This window comes from Nematolebias whitei, chromosome 10 (genome assembly GCF_014905685.2).
Source record: "Nematolebias whitei isolate Nwh7 chromosome 10, NemWhi1, whole genome shotgun sequence".
NCBI classification, from domain to species: domain Eukaryota; kingdom Metazoa; phylum Chordata; class Actinopteri; order Cyprinodontiformes; family Rivulidae; genus Nematolebias; species Nematolebias whitei.
Genome location: NC_056507.1, coordinates 42,341,722 through 42,354,356, shown reverse-complemented (window position 1 = coordinate 42,354,356; position 12,635 = coordinate 42,341,722).

Below are 12,635 nucleotides of genomic sequence, written 5' to 3'. Positions count from 1 at the left end.
GTTGTATGCAACAGCAAAGTAAAGCAATTTTATACGTGCTAAAACAAGTATGAAGTCATCAACACTTAAAAGGGTGAACAACAAAAGTTATTGTTTGATGCACATGAAATAAAAAGTCCACCAAGCTTAAAAGAAGAGATTAAGATACTTAGCTTCAAGCAAAAATGTCTGCAGCAGTTCACAGCCACTACAGGAGCATCTAAAAAAATTAGAATATTGTGAAAAAGTTCAATTTTTCTGTCAATCATTTCAGAAAGTGAAACTACAATATTATATAGATTCATTACACAGATTGAAATATTAAGCATCCTGTGCTCCAGCATCAACGTGTGGCATGGAGGCTGCACAGCTACAGAAAGAAAAGATCTGCAGAGAGTGGTGAAGGCTGCACAAAAGATGTTGGAGTCAGCCTTCCCACCATCACAAACATCTAAACCTCCAGATGTAGGAAGAGAGCCACCTGCATCATGAAGTACCCCACTCACCCAGCACACACACTTTTTGCCCTGCTCCCCTCAGGAAGGAGGTTGAGGAGCATTAAGTGTAGAACCACTAGACTGAGGAAGAGCTTCTACCCTGAGGCTGACTCATGAATATCTAACCAGGATAATTGTTGTGAAACAAAATCACTATAATTCCACTTGATTGTGATATGTGCTGCTGACTATCCATGCTGCTGATCTCGTGCTGCTGAGTTATTTCACACTGCTCTGTTCATTCGTACTCATCTGTTGGGCATATTGTTTTTGTACTACTAGTGCTTAGCATGTTTTTAGTTAATGTTTTTCTTAGTTCATATCTTAGAACTTATTATTGTTTTTCTTTTACATTTTATTGTTGGATGTAACTGGGACCCAGTGTCCACAATTTCGTTCCACCCCATGACAAATAAAGAAACTCTGACTCTGACTTTTATTTTTTGTAATTTTGATGATTATGTATTACAGATAATGACAAAACAAATGCCTGAGGAATGGAGAAGAAGAGTGCTGGTGCCATTTTTTAAGAACAAGGGTGATGTGCAAGGTTGTAGCAGCTATAGGGGAATTAAGTTGATGAGTCACACAATGAAGATCTGGGAGAGATTTGTGGAAGCTAGACTTAGACGAGAGGTGACTATCTGTGAGCAACAGTATGGTTTCATGCCGAGAAAGAGCACCACAGATGCCATCTTTGCTTTGAGGATGCTGATGGAGAAGTACAAAGAGGGTCAGAAATAACTCAATTTTGTCTTTGTGGGTTTAGAAAAGCATATGACAGAGTGCAGAGAGAGGAGGTGTGGGATTGCATGAGGAAATCTGGAGTGGCAGAGAAGTATGTTAGAATGGTACAGGACATGTATGAGGACAGCAGGACAGTGGTGAGAGGTGAGTGGCTGTAGGAGTGACAGATAGCTTCAAGGTGGAGGTGGGATTGCATCAAGGATCAGCTCTGAGCCCCTTCTTGTTTGTTCTGGTGATGGACTGACTAACAAATGAGGTGTAAGGTGGGTATCCCCATGGACTATAATATTTGCAGATGACATTATGATCTGTGATGAGAATAGGGAACAGGAGGAAGAGAACTTGGAAAAGTGGAGGTATGCACTTGAAAGAAGAGGAATGAAAGTCAGCCGTAGTAAGACAGAGTACATGTGTGTGAATGACAGGGAGACCGGTGGAACAGTGAGGCTACAAGGAGCAGAGGTCACAAAGGTGCAGGACTTCAAGTACTTGGGGTCCACTGTCCAGGAATATAGGGAATGTGGTAAAGAGTGTCCAGACAGGATGGAGTGGATGGAGAAAAGTTTCAGGAGTGATTTGTGACAAAAGGGTGTCAGCAAAGGTCAAAAGAAAAGTTTACAAGACAGTGGTGAGACCAGCTATGTTGTATGGTCTGGAGACAGAGACGTGGACAAAATGACAGGAGAAAGAACTGGAAGTGTCAGAAATGAAGATGCTGAGGTTCTCCTTAGGAGTTGATAAGATGATAGGAATGAGATCATCAGAGATACAGCACAGGTTTAACAACTGGGAGATAAAGTTAGAGAGGCCAGACTGAGATGGTTTGGACATGTCCAGAGGAGGGATAGTGGGTATATTGGTAGAAGGATGTTAGAAATGCAGCTGCCTGGAAAAAGACAGAGGAAGGCCAAAGAGGCCTTCCTGCTTGAAATATTTCACTCTTTGTGTAATGATCCATCCATCCATTATCTTTTACCCGCTTCTTCCATTTTGGGTCACTGGGGTCGCTGGTGCCCATGTCCAGCGATCACTGTGCGAGGGGCGGGGTACACCCTGGATGGGTCTCAAGTCCATCACAGGGACACATAGAGACAACAACTAGTCACTCTCTCACTCACACCTAGGGACAATTTAGAGTTACCAATTAGCCTAATATACATGTTTTTGGTCTGTGGGAGGAAACCGGAGTACCCAGAGAAAACCCACGCATGCACGGAGAGAACATGCAAACTAAACCCAGAAAAGGCCCCCGAACCGGGATTTGAACCAGGGACCTGCTCGCTGAGGCAGCAGCTCTACCAGTTGTGCCACCATGCTCCTTTTGTGTAATGAATCTATGTAATATATGAGTTCCACTTTATGAAATGACTGACAAAAATAACACTTTTTTTTACAATATTATAATTTTTTGAGTACCTGGACAATGAACCCCGAAAAAATATTCAAAACAGAATTTTCACTTAAAAACAAGACGGAGCATTATCATTTGAACCTTCCCACTCCTCTACTGATTTAATTTACAATTCCTACATGTATCCAGTTTCACTACTTTTTGTCTGTCTAAACAGATCTCACTTGTAAATGAGTCTTCTGGGCTCAATGTGACTTATCTGTCTAAATAAAGGCTGAATGAATGAATACTGATGGTTCTGGTTCTAATTCTATTGGTTTCTAATAAATTGCAACAAATTGCTTAATAATACTGATTAATTTTAGCACAAGATAATTCATTCCAGAGTTTCCCAAACCAACTGTAGCAATGACAAAATCTAGACAGGACATGAAAAGGGGAATAATGAACTGTGTATGCTTATTTTATACAGGAAATTGAATAATTTCACTTCAGATCATCTAACATGAACTTTTGTGTTCTGCACACTCAAATTCGAATTTCTTTTATTTCCTGAAATGAAGTGAGATAAATCAAAATATGACCTAATTATCCCTAATTAATCAAGATATCTAACGTAGTGTTATGCCCCCCCCCCCCCAAAAAAAAAAAAAAAAGTACGAGAGTGCTCTCTCTTGGAAAGAGACTGCAGAGCAGCTTCAGAGCTGCCTCCAAAAGCAGGTGGCACATAGAGAACACATTAGACTTGTGGAAGACTGGATTTTAGTTCTTGAAAAACTGCCAAACTCTCCTCTCTTCCAGTTCAAATCTAAGACTGGAGCAGAGAGCATTGGGAAAAAGGTTTAGTGTTCATAATTTGAGGGATTTGAATGAAATTTTCAAAAAGGAACAGAATGTGAGGAGCTCTTCTTCTGAGCTTAATTATGATAATGCTCCCAAACCAACATCTGCAGATTTGTTAAAAGGACTGAAACATTTTTGCTGAAGGGGCAATATTCCATGAGTACGTTCAGCCATGCCAAAGAGGTCCATAATAAATAGACATAGAAAATATATGCATGAGAAACAAACTAAGCTTAGGCTTTCACAACTAAAATGTGTTTGAAGTTAGGACAGTTGGTGTTGAGAAAAAATTGAATTGTCAACGTTTTTAATTTATCTACATAAAGTGGAATACGTGGAAGTCCTGCACTAAATGTGACTTATGTGTTCTTCTGTAATAAGCTAGTGAGGTTCTGATTATATCTGAGATCTTCCTTACCAATATACCTAGACAAGATAAGATGAGATAAAATGAGACAAGATAAGACAAAAAAATAAGATAAGATAAGATGAGATGAGATAAGATACGATAAAATGAGACGAGCCAAGACAATAAAAGATGAGATGAGATCAGATTAGATGAAATAGGATAAGATGAAATTAGATTAGATAAGATGAGACAAGACACAGTATGATGAGACAAAAAACAAGACAAGATGAGATAAAATAAGATAAGATGAGATGAGATAAGATTAGATAAGATGTGATGAGATTAGATGAGACAAAACAATACAAAATGAGATGAGACAAGATATGATAAGATGAGATAAGACGAGACAAGATAAAAAAGATGAGATGAGACAAAACAAGACAAGAGGATATGAGACGAGACAAGATAAACTAAGATAAGATAAGATAAGATAAGACGAGACGAGCCAAAACAAGACAAAAAAAGATGAGATGAAATGAGATAAAATGAGATTAGATTAGATGCGACAAAATATGACGAGACAAGAAAAAACAAGACAAGAAAAGATTAGATAAAATAAGATAAGATGAGATGAGATAAGATAAGATGAGATTAGATGAGACGAGACTAGATGAGATGAGACGAGGCAAGACAAGATATGATAAGATGAGATGACAAGACGAGACAAAACAAGACAAGAGGAGATGAGACCAGACAAGATAAACTAAGATAAGATTAGATAAGATGCGATGAGATTAGATGAGACAAGACAATATATGATAAAATGAGATGAGACAAGACAAGACAATACAAGATGAGACGAGAGAAGACAATATATGATAAGATAAGATCAGATGAGACAAGATAAAATAGATGAGACGAGACAAGACAAGACAAGAGGAGATGAGAAGAGACAAGATAAACCAAGATACGATAAGATGAGACGAGCCAAAACAAGACAAAAAAAGATTAGATGAGATTAAGTGAGATTAAATAAAATGAGATTAGATGAGACGAAATATGACAAGGCAAGAAAAGATGAGATAAAATAAGATAAGGTGAGATAAGATCAGATAAGATAAGATAAGACAAGACAAGACAAGACAAGACAAGACAAGATAAGATAAGATACGATAAGATACGATGAGATTAGATTAGATGAGACAAGACAAGAGAAGATATGATAAGATGAGATGAGATGAGACAAGACAAGATGAGACAAGCCAAGATAAAAAAAGATGGGACGAGACAAAACAAGACAAGATAAAATAAAATGAGATCAGACTAGACAAGATAAGGTAAAATAAAATAAGATCAGGTAAAATGAGATGAAATGAGACGAGACAACACAAGACGAGATAAGATAAGATAACTTTGTTGTCTACAACAACTGTAGAAAAAATTCTCCTTCGGTATGCTCCTGCACATTTCACCTTCAAACACACATGTACAAATTTAAAAATGCATATGAAAATCACATTATCATCATTTATCACAGTTAAGCTTTGTCTATTTAGGTTTGTTTAAAAACATTACTGCAGGTGGTACAAATGATTTCTTATAAATATTATTCATGTGTTTAATGAACTTGAGGGGTTCTTGGATATCAGGATGGCTTTCTTGATCACTGAGTGACAGTATAAAAGTATGGCAGGGCATTGAGTTTAGTTATTGAACTTGATTGTTTAATTATTCTATGCAATTTTTCTTTCTGTTTTACATTAACAACATTTAACCAGAGGGAAGTATTAAAAGTCAAAACAGATTTAATTAGGGATCTGTAATGTGATGTGCAAAAGTCAGGTTTGTGTCTATCTCTGTGCCAACATACTTAAAAGACTTCACCTGCTGGCCCTGGATTATCAGTGGCTGAAACAAAGGCTCTGGTGTCCTGATGCATGCTCAATAATCCAGGTAGAAAAATCCAAAAAAGTTCAATCTGGTCCTCTGGACATTCAAAAAAAAACAAAAAAAAAAACAAAGCAAAAAAATCTAGAAACGTTTCGTCTCTCATCCAAGAGACTTCCTCAGTCTGAGGTGCTGTTTTCAGCTCAGTCTCTTAAATAGCACCTTCTCAGAGTGGATCAACCAGTTTTGCTGCTGACAACCAAAATCAGCTGAGCACATGCTCAAGAAGGACCATCAGCCTAACAATGGATCATTAGCACACTGATGTCTGTTTACTGTTCACAGAGGGCTGAGTGATACTAGCAATCACAGCATTGTAAGAGGGGGACAGTTGAACCCGGAGGCCTCCACCCCTGTTTAATGATGGACGATTTCTTTTCACAAAGATGGCCTCCTTTACTCCTCTCTCAAACCATCATTCCTCTCTGTCCAGGATGTGAACATCTTTATCCTTGAAAGAGTGACCGCTGGCCTGGAGATGAGTGTAGACCGCAGAATCCTGGCCTGATGATGTTGATCTTCTGTGCTGGGCCATCCTTTTGGCCAGTGGCCACCAAAGGCTCTGGTGTTTTGTCTTGACCCCCACAACACAGCTTTTATTTTTAAATGTTCAGTTCCAGTGAGTTGTGAGAGAATGTCAGGAGGAGTCTGTGGATTGGCTGCTGGTAGTGGGACAAAGCATGAGGTTCATTCAGGTGTGCCACGAGAGCCATGTCATCTGCATATCTACAAAGAGCCATTCCTTTACTACTGCATGAATTTGGACAAATAGAAAATACAGTGTGACATAAAACACATCCTTAAGGGAGTCCTATAACAGACATTATCTGTTAAAACCCCCATATCATTGCTGAACTCATTAAAGATCTCATTTCAATCAGTTGTTTCAAAACTGGCTCTCAATGTTGCAGCAGCTTCATTGATCCAGATTTTAACATATCATGAGATGTGTTGCTCCATTTTGAGTTTGGACCAGTATTTTTGCAACAGAAATATTACATTACAATCAGAATCATTAAGAAGTGGACTGGCTTTTGCTACATATGCATTTGTGGTAATTATCAAAGGGGAGGCTGTGGCTGAGTGGTAAGAGCAGTCATCCTCCAATACGAGAATTGGGGGTTCGAATCCACCAGCAGTCACATGTTGAAGTGTCCCTGGGCAAGACACTGAACCCCTCATAGCCTCTGATGTGTGTCCCATCAGTGTATGAATGTGAAGATCATTAGAAGATTTGTTTAATTAGCTTTGTAGAGTGCTGTATGAATGGGTAAATGAGGGTACAGATTGTAGTGTAAAGCACTTTGAGTATCTTGAAATAAGATAGAAAGGTGCTATATACTGTAAGTACAGTCCATTTACAAATCCAGTATATTTTGCTGTCTAGTTGGGATATTGATATTGTTCCAAATTGGGTAGATATCTGGTGATGTCACATCTGTTAACGTCTCCTAACAAAAACACAGGCTGTTCTCCACTGTGATCTGCAGCCTTGTTAAAATGGTCTGCTAGTTTTTCCATGGCCAGATTAAAATCAGGTCGTTGGACCTACAAAAAAATAAATGTTATTTGATAGAATTCCCAAAGTAAATAGTGTGGTCTGAATGACACAGTCAATGATTCAGAGTTTGCAGCTCTCCCTCACAGTGAAGCCCATCTTTTGCTGACAGTCATGCAGAGCCTGCCCCCAAGTAACTTCCATGTTTTAGTGTATCCATGTCAAAACAGAAAACATTAACGCCATCCATCTGGAACTCTACATCCTCAGACAGCCAAGTTTCAGTAAAACAGAAAAGGCTAGTTTCCTGATGTCTGTTTCATGAAGGATGAGAGTAGAAAATCCCTTACTCTTGCGCTGAGGCAAAATTATGTTTGGCAGGTTTATGGTGGGTAAAGACAGACAACAGTCTCTCCACTGGAGACTGTTCCATATCCCTCCTGTAGAACACCTTTTCCTTCATGTTCTCCTCTGTTTGTGCTTCCAGTGTATTTTCTGGGCTGTGTTCTTGTCATTTGCTTTGGTAGAAGGCAACCGAGCTCCAGTAAAATATCCAGAGAGTGGGTGATACTGGGTGACTCACTTCATAACACACAAGTATCTGTGCATTAAATTGTGCGTGTAGTAAAAGTCTTTTACAAGCCTTTCTACTAAAGACTTCTGTGGAGAATGATTGAGGGGCCACTGTGATGTAAAGGTAGGGCAGCCAACTTGGGACCAGAAAGTCACAGATCGACTCCCTGCCAAGCCCACAAGTCATGGTGTCCTTGAACAAGACACCTAATCTCTAATTGCTACCTGGGTGCTTACATAGCTGCCCACTGCTCCACCTGGGTGTGTCTCACATGTGATGGGTTAGATGCAGAGAACTAATTTTTTGCATTTTATGGGAATATACAACAATGACAACACATAGCACATACATGCATACATATATACATATTTACAACAAATGTATATGCAAATTTAACTGTAAACTATTTGTTGCATATTTGAAAATGATGGACTAATTTATTTGACCTAATTTAGTCAAAAGTGTTTTGTGTGTGTGTGCGTGCATGCGTGCGTGCGTGCGTGCGTGCGTGCGTGCGTGCGTGCGTGCGTGCGTGCGTGCGTGCGTGCGTACGTGTGTGTGTGTGAGTGTGTCCTGTCCGGCATTGTGGCACTCAGAATTGTTGTCTGAGTGTCAAAGTGAGGCCAACACTTTCACAAGTGAAGCATTACAGCCAGCCATAATACTCCACTTGATTTATAAATGAAACTTTATTTGAATTTGCTTTGAGTTTGTTTCAGATGTAATGGACAGAAGGACGAAAAATAAAGAAGAAAAGAAAGGCAGAAAAGTGGGAAAAGGGTTTAAAGGGAATAACAGGAGATAGGAGTAGAGGAAATAGAGAGGTATAGCGAGAACACAAATCAACATCATTGAAGTCTGCCTCTAGACCTGCAAAAAGAGAAAAGACAAATCCGAGAAACCACAACAACAAACAACATATGCATATATAATGACAGTTATAACATCATTGGAAAGTATCCAGTACATGGTAATACAAGATGTATTTAGTGTCCACCACAACCCAACTGAGTGTGTATTTGATAAACACCTGAATCTAAATGCCTGTACGTGTATTTGTGTGTGAGTGTGCTTGCCATCATAAGGTTTCTCCATAAGAATGTTCAATAGTGGGTGTTCAGATCCACAGATCCACCCCCTAGGACATGATGACGACACAGTGAAGACTGGAGCCACAGACACCCAGTGGCCCCCAAGCCCGAAACCCCGGGAGTCCCTCAACAGGGACAACTGCACCCCCCAGAGAGAGGCAGAGGAGAGCCCTGGGTGACCCCCCAGCAGCCACAATGCAGAAGCCCCAGGGGGCTGCAGTGACGAGCCCACAGGCCCCGCCAGCAACCTGCTATGCCAAAGCAGATCTGGTCATGCACACAGAAACCCAAGCCCCGAGGTCATACCACCCCACAACAGAGGTCCGACGGAGCCAGGACACCTGGGCCCCGGCAAGCAGCCACCCGTGCTGGCCGACACACACCCAAGTACCCTGCCCCAGATGCCGAGAGCCACCAATATACCGGCAGGCAGGGGGATCAGCCACCGGAGGGGAGTGGAACGGGGGAAGTAAGCCCCACATTAAATGAGGGGCCCAAGATGATCAAGGAGAGGGGACTGCCCAAAACCCAACCTGACACAAAACAGGCACACACAGACACAAGTAATCACACATTCCCACCCTCATGCTCACACATAGACATTCACACCCACTCATCCATTATAAACACATACAAAAATGGATGTTCTACACCCAATCATACTCCCTATACACATTCTATACTCCTAGATCCAGGAAAGGTCCCACAAGAGGGACAACCCATCCCTAGACCCAGGGGTAGTTCCCTTTGTTCTGGGTTGGAGAAAAGCAGACCGCCCAAGCCTTGGGAGCAGCAAAGCAGCCCGACAGCCTGGATGAGGCCCGGGCAACACCCAAATGACCTGAGCCCAGATGCCGGCCTGGTCCCCGACCCCATCCAGAGACAGAGTCAGAAAGAGTCCACATGGCCCCCACGAGCCAACCAGCCAGAGCAGCCCCAGGGAGAAATAGTCCACCCCTAGCAATCTCCAATCTCAACTCCGTGGACCCCCCAAAATTCCCACATGGGCTCCCCCTTAGGGCCACCCCCAACCAGCCCAAAAACATAAAATATGCACCCCAAACGCAGATGCCACAAGGGGGACCCCCTAAAAAGCCAATGAGAACACAAAAGCCCAGCTCTGCAAGCTCCGCATACAGCCCCCACCCAAGGCACCCCACGTGCACCCCACGTGCACCCCCCACCCCCCCACTCAACCTGCCACAATGACAGGACAACGGCCCTACATGGTACCACCCCAGCCCCACATACAGATGCAACCGAGCAGATGCCACCAAACCAAGCAACCACACAGAATCCCCCAACCCAACACCAAGACAGGATCAACCCCCTCACCAAGCATCCCCAAAGGGAGGCCTACACCTAGTGCTGACAGCTCCCATAATGCCCCTCTACCATACAAACATCCACACATCACCATCACTGCAACACCAGCCCAGGGATAACCATCATCAAGCATTCCTTCTACTATCCCTAGTCCCCTGTCAAATGAGACATCTTTAAAAATGTCACTAGCGCTTGATTTGTGTTTGGACGGTTTTAGTCCTGTTGAGCTCTATGGAATGTCAAAAATAATAGCCTCATCCAAACCATCCACATGTCTGCTAGATCCCATCCCATCCAGATTGTTTAAAGAGGTATTTCCCCTAATTGATGTCCACATTTTGTTCTGCTCAATTTGTCTTTAATGAATGCTTAAATAATGCATTGTGCTTTAAGGTTGCTCTAATTAAACCTTTACTTAAGAAGTCTGAACTTGATTCAGAAATTCTGGCCAATTATAGACCTATATCTAACCTAACTTTCATCTCAGAACTTCTAGAGAAAATAGTTGCAGGTCAACATTTTTCAGTCAGGTCATCTGGACAGTTTCTTTTATTGTGCTGAAACGTTTCGCCTTCGATCCGGAAGGCTTCATTAGTCAAGGAAACACACAACAAAACTGATTCTTCCCCCAACAGCTTACTCCAAAGTGGAACAAACCAGTTCTGCTTGTGATAAGATGGCCTCTTTGGTACGCCCCCTCCTCCATTGCCGGCCCTCTTCCTTGTTGACAGTCTTGTCAAACTGGTTGAAAACAACAAAGTCCTTGCTCAATAATTCAGATTATGCTTCCGGATTGAAGGTGAAACCTTGCAGCACAATAAAAAAGAAACTGTCCAGATGACCTGACTGAAAAATGTTGGATTGTATACCTGGATTATTGAGCATGGACTTTGTTGTTAGTTGCAGGTCAGTTGCATGATCATCTACAAAAGAATAGTCTGTTTGAAGAGTTTCAGACAGGGTTTAGAGCTCATCATAGCACAACAGCACTAGTAAAAGTCACTAATGATATTCTCATGGCCTCAGACAATGGACTTGTGTCTATACTGCTCCTGTTAGACCTCAGTGCTGCATTTGATACAGTTGATCACAATATTTTACTACAGAGGCTTGAATATGATATTGGGATTACAGAAAAAGCTCTTTAAATCATATCTAGTTTGTAAATGTAAATAATAAATTGGCTTCATACACCAAAGTTAGTCATGGAGTTCCTCAGGGCTCAGTGTTTCGACCAATACTCTTTACTTTATATATGCTTCCATTAGGTAAAGTTCTTAAACAGCATGGGATACATTTTCATTGTTAAGCTGATGGCACACAATTATATTTGTCCATGAAACCCAATGAATCCAATCAGTTACTTAGACTACAAACATGTTTTAAAGACAAAAAAACCTGGATGACCCTTAATGTTCTACTTTTGAACACAGACAAGACTGAGGTTTTGGTTTTTGGGCCTGAGCACCTTAGGAATGATTGTTTGTATTTCTCCCTCCTCAGATGGCATTAATCTGTCCTCCAGCTCTAATGTTAAAAATCTTGGTGTTATTTTTGATCAGGACATGTCTTTTATCCCCCACATTAAAAATGTTACTAGAACTGCCTTCTTCCAGCTGCGTAATATTGATAAAATTAGAAACATCTTATCTTAAAATGATGCAGAAATACTTTTTTCCTATCCTTGATGTGTTTTTTGTCTTTCAGGTACACCTGCACCCACATCTGGAACTACCATTCTGTATTCGTCTGTCTCTCCTTCCTGTCCTCTCAACCAGCCTGTCAAAGCAGATGGCCGCTTGTCCTGAGCCTGGTTCTGTTGGAGGTTTCTTCCTTTTAAAAGGGAGTTTTTCCTTTCCACTGTTGCCACTGTGCTTGCTCAGGATGGGAGACTGCATCGAAGCCAAGATTCAACGAGTCTGCTGGCCTCCTTAGATAGAGAACTTTACTAAATGGCTTTTCTATGTATGTGAATGTTCCTGTAAAGTGCCCTGAGACAACTTTTTTGTGATTTGGCGCTATATAAATAAACTGAATTGAATTGAATTGATAGTAGAGTGTTGTATGAATGGATAAATGAGGGCACAGATTGTAGTGTAAAGCACTTTGAGTATATCAATAAAATGGAAAGGTGCTATATAAGTACAGTCCATTTACCATTTACCAACTAAATATTGAGTGCTGTACATGTTCATACTTTTCATGCTCATACTTTTCAGTTGGGCAACATTTCTAAAAAAAACTTTTTTTTATTGGTCTTTAATGATGTTCTAATTTTCTGAGATATTGAATTTGGGGTTTTCATTAATTGTCAGTTAAAATCATCAACATTAAAAGAAATAAACATTTGAACTCTATCCGTCTGTGTGTAATGAATGAATATAATATACAAGTTTCACTTTTTGAATGGAATTACTGAAATAAATTCACTTT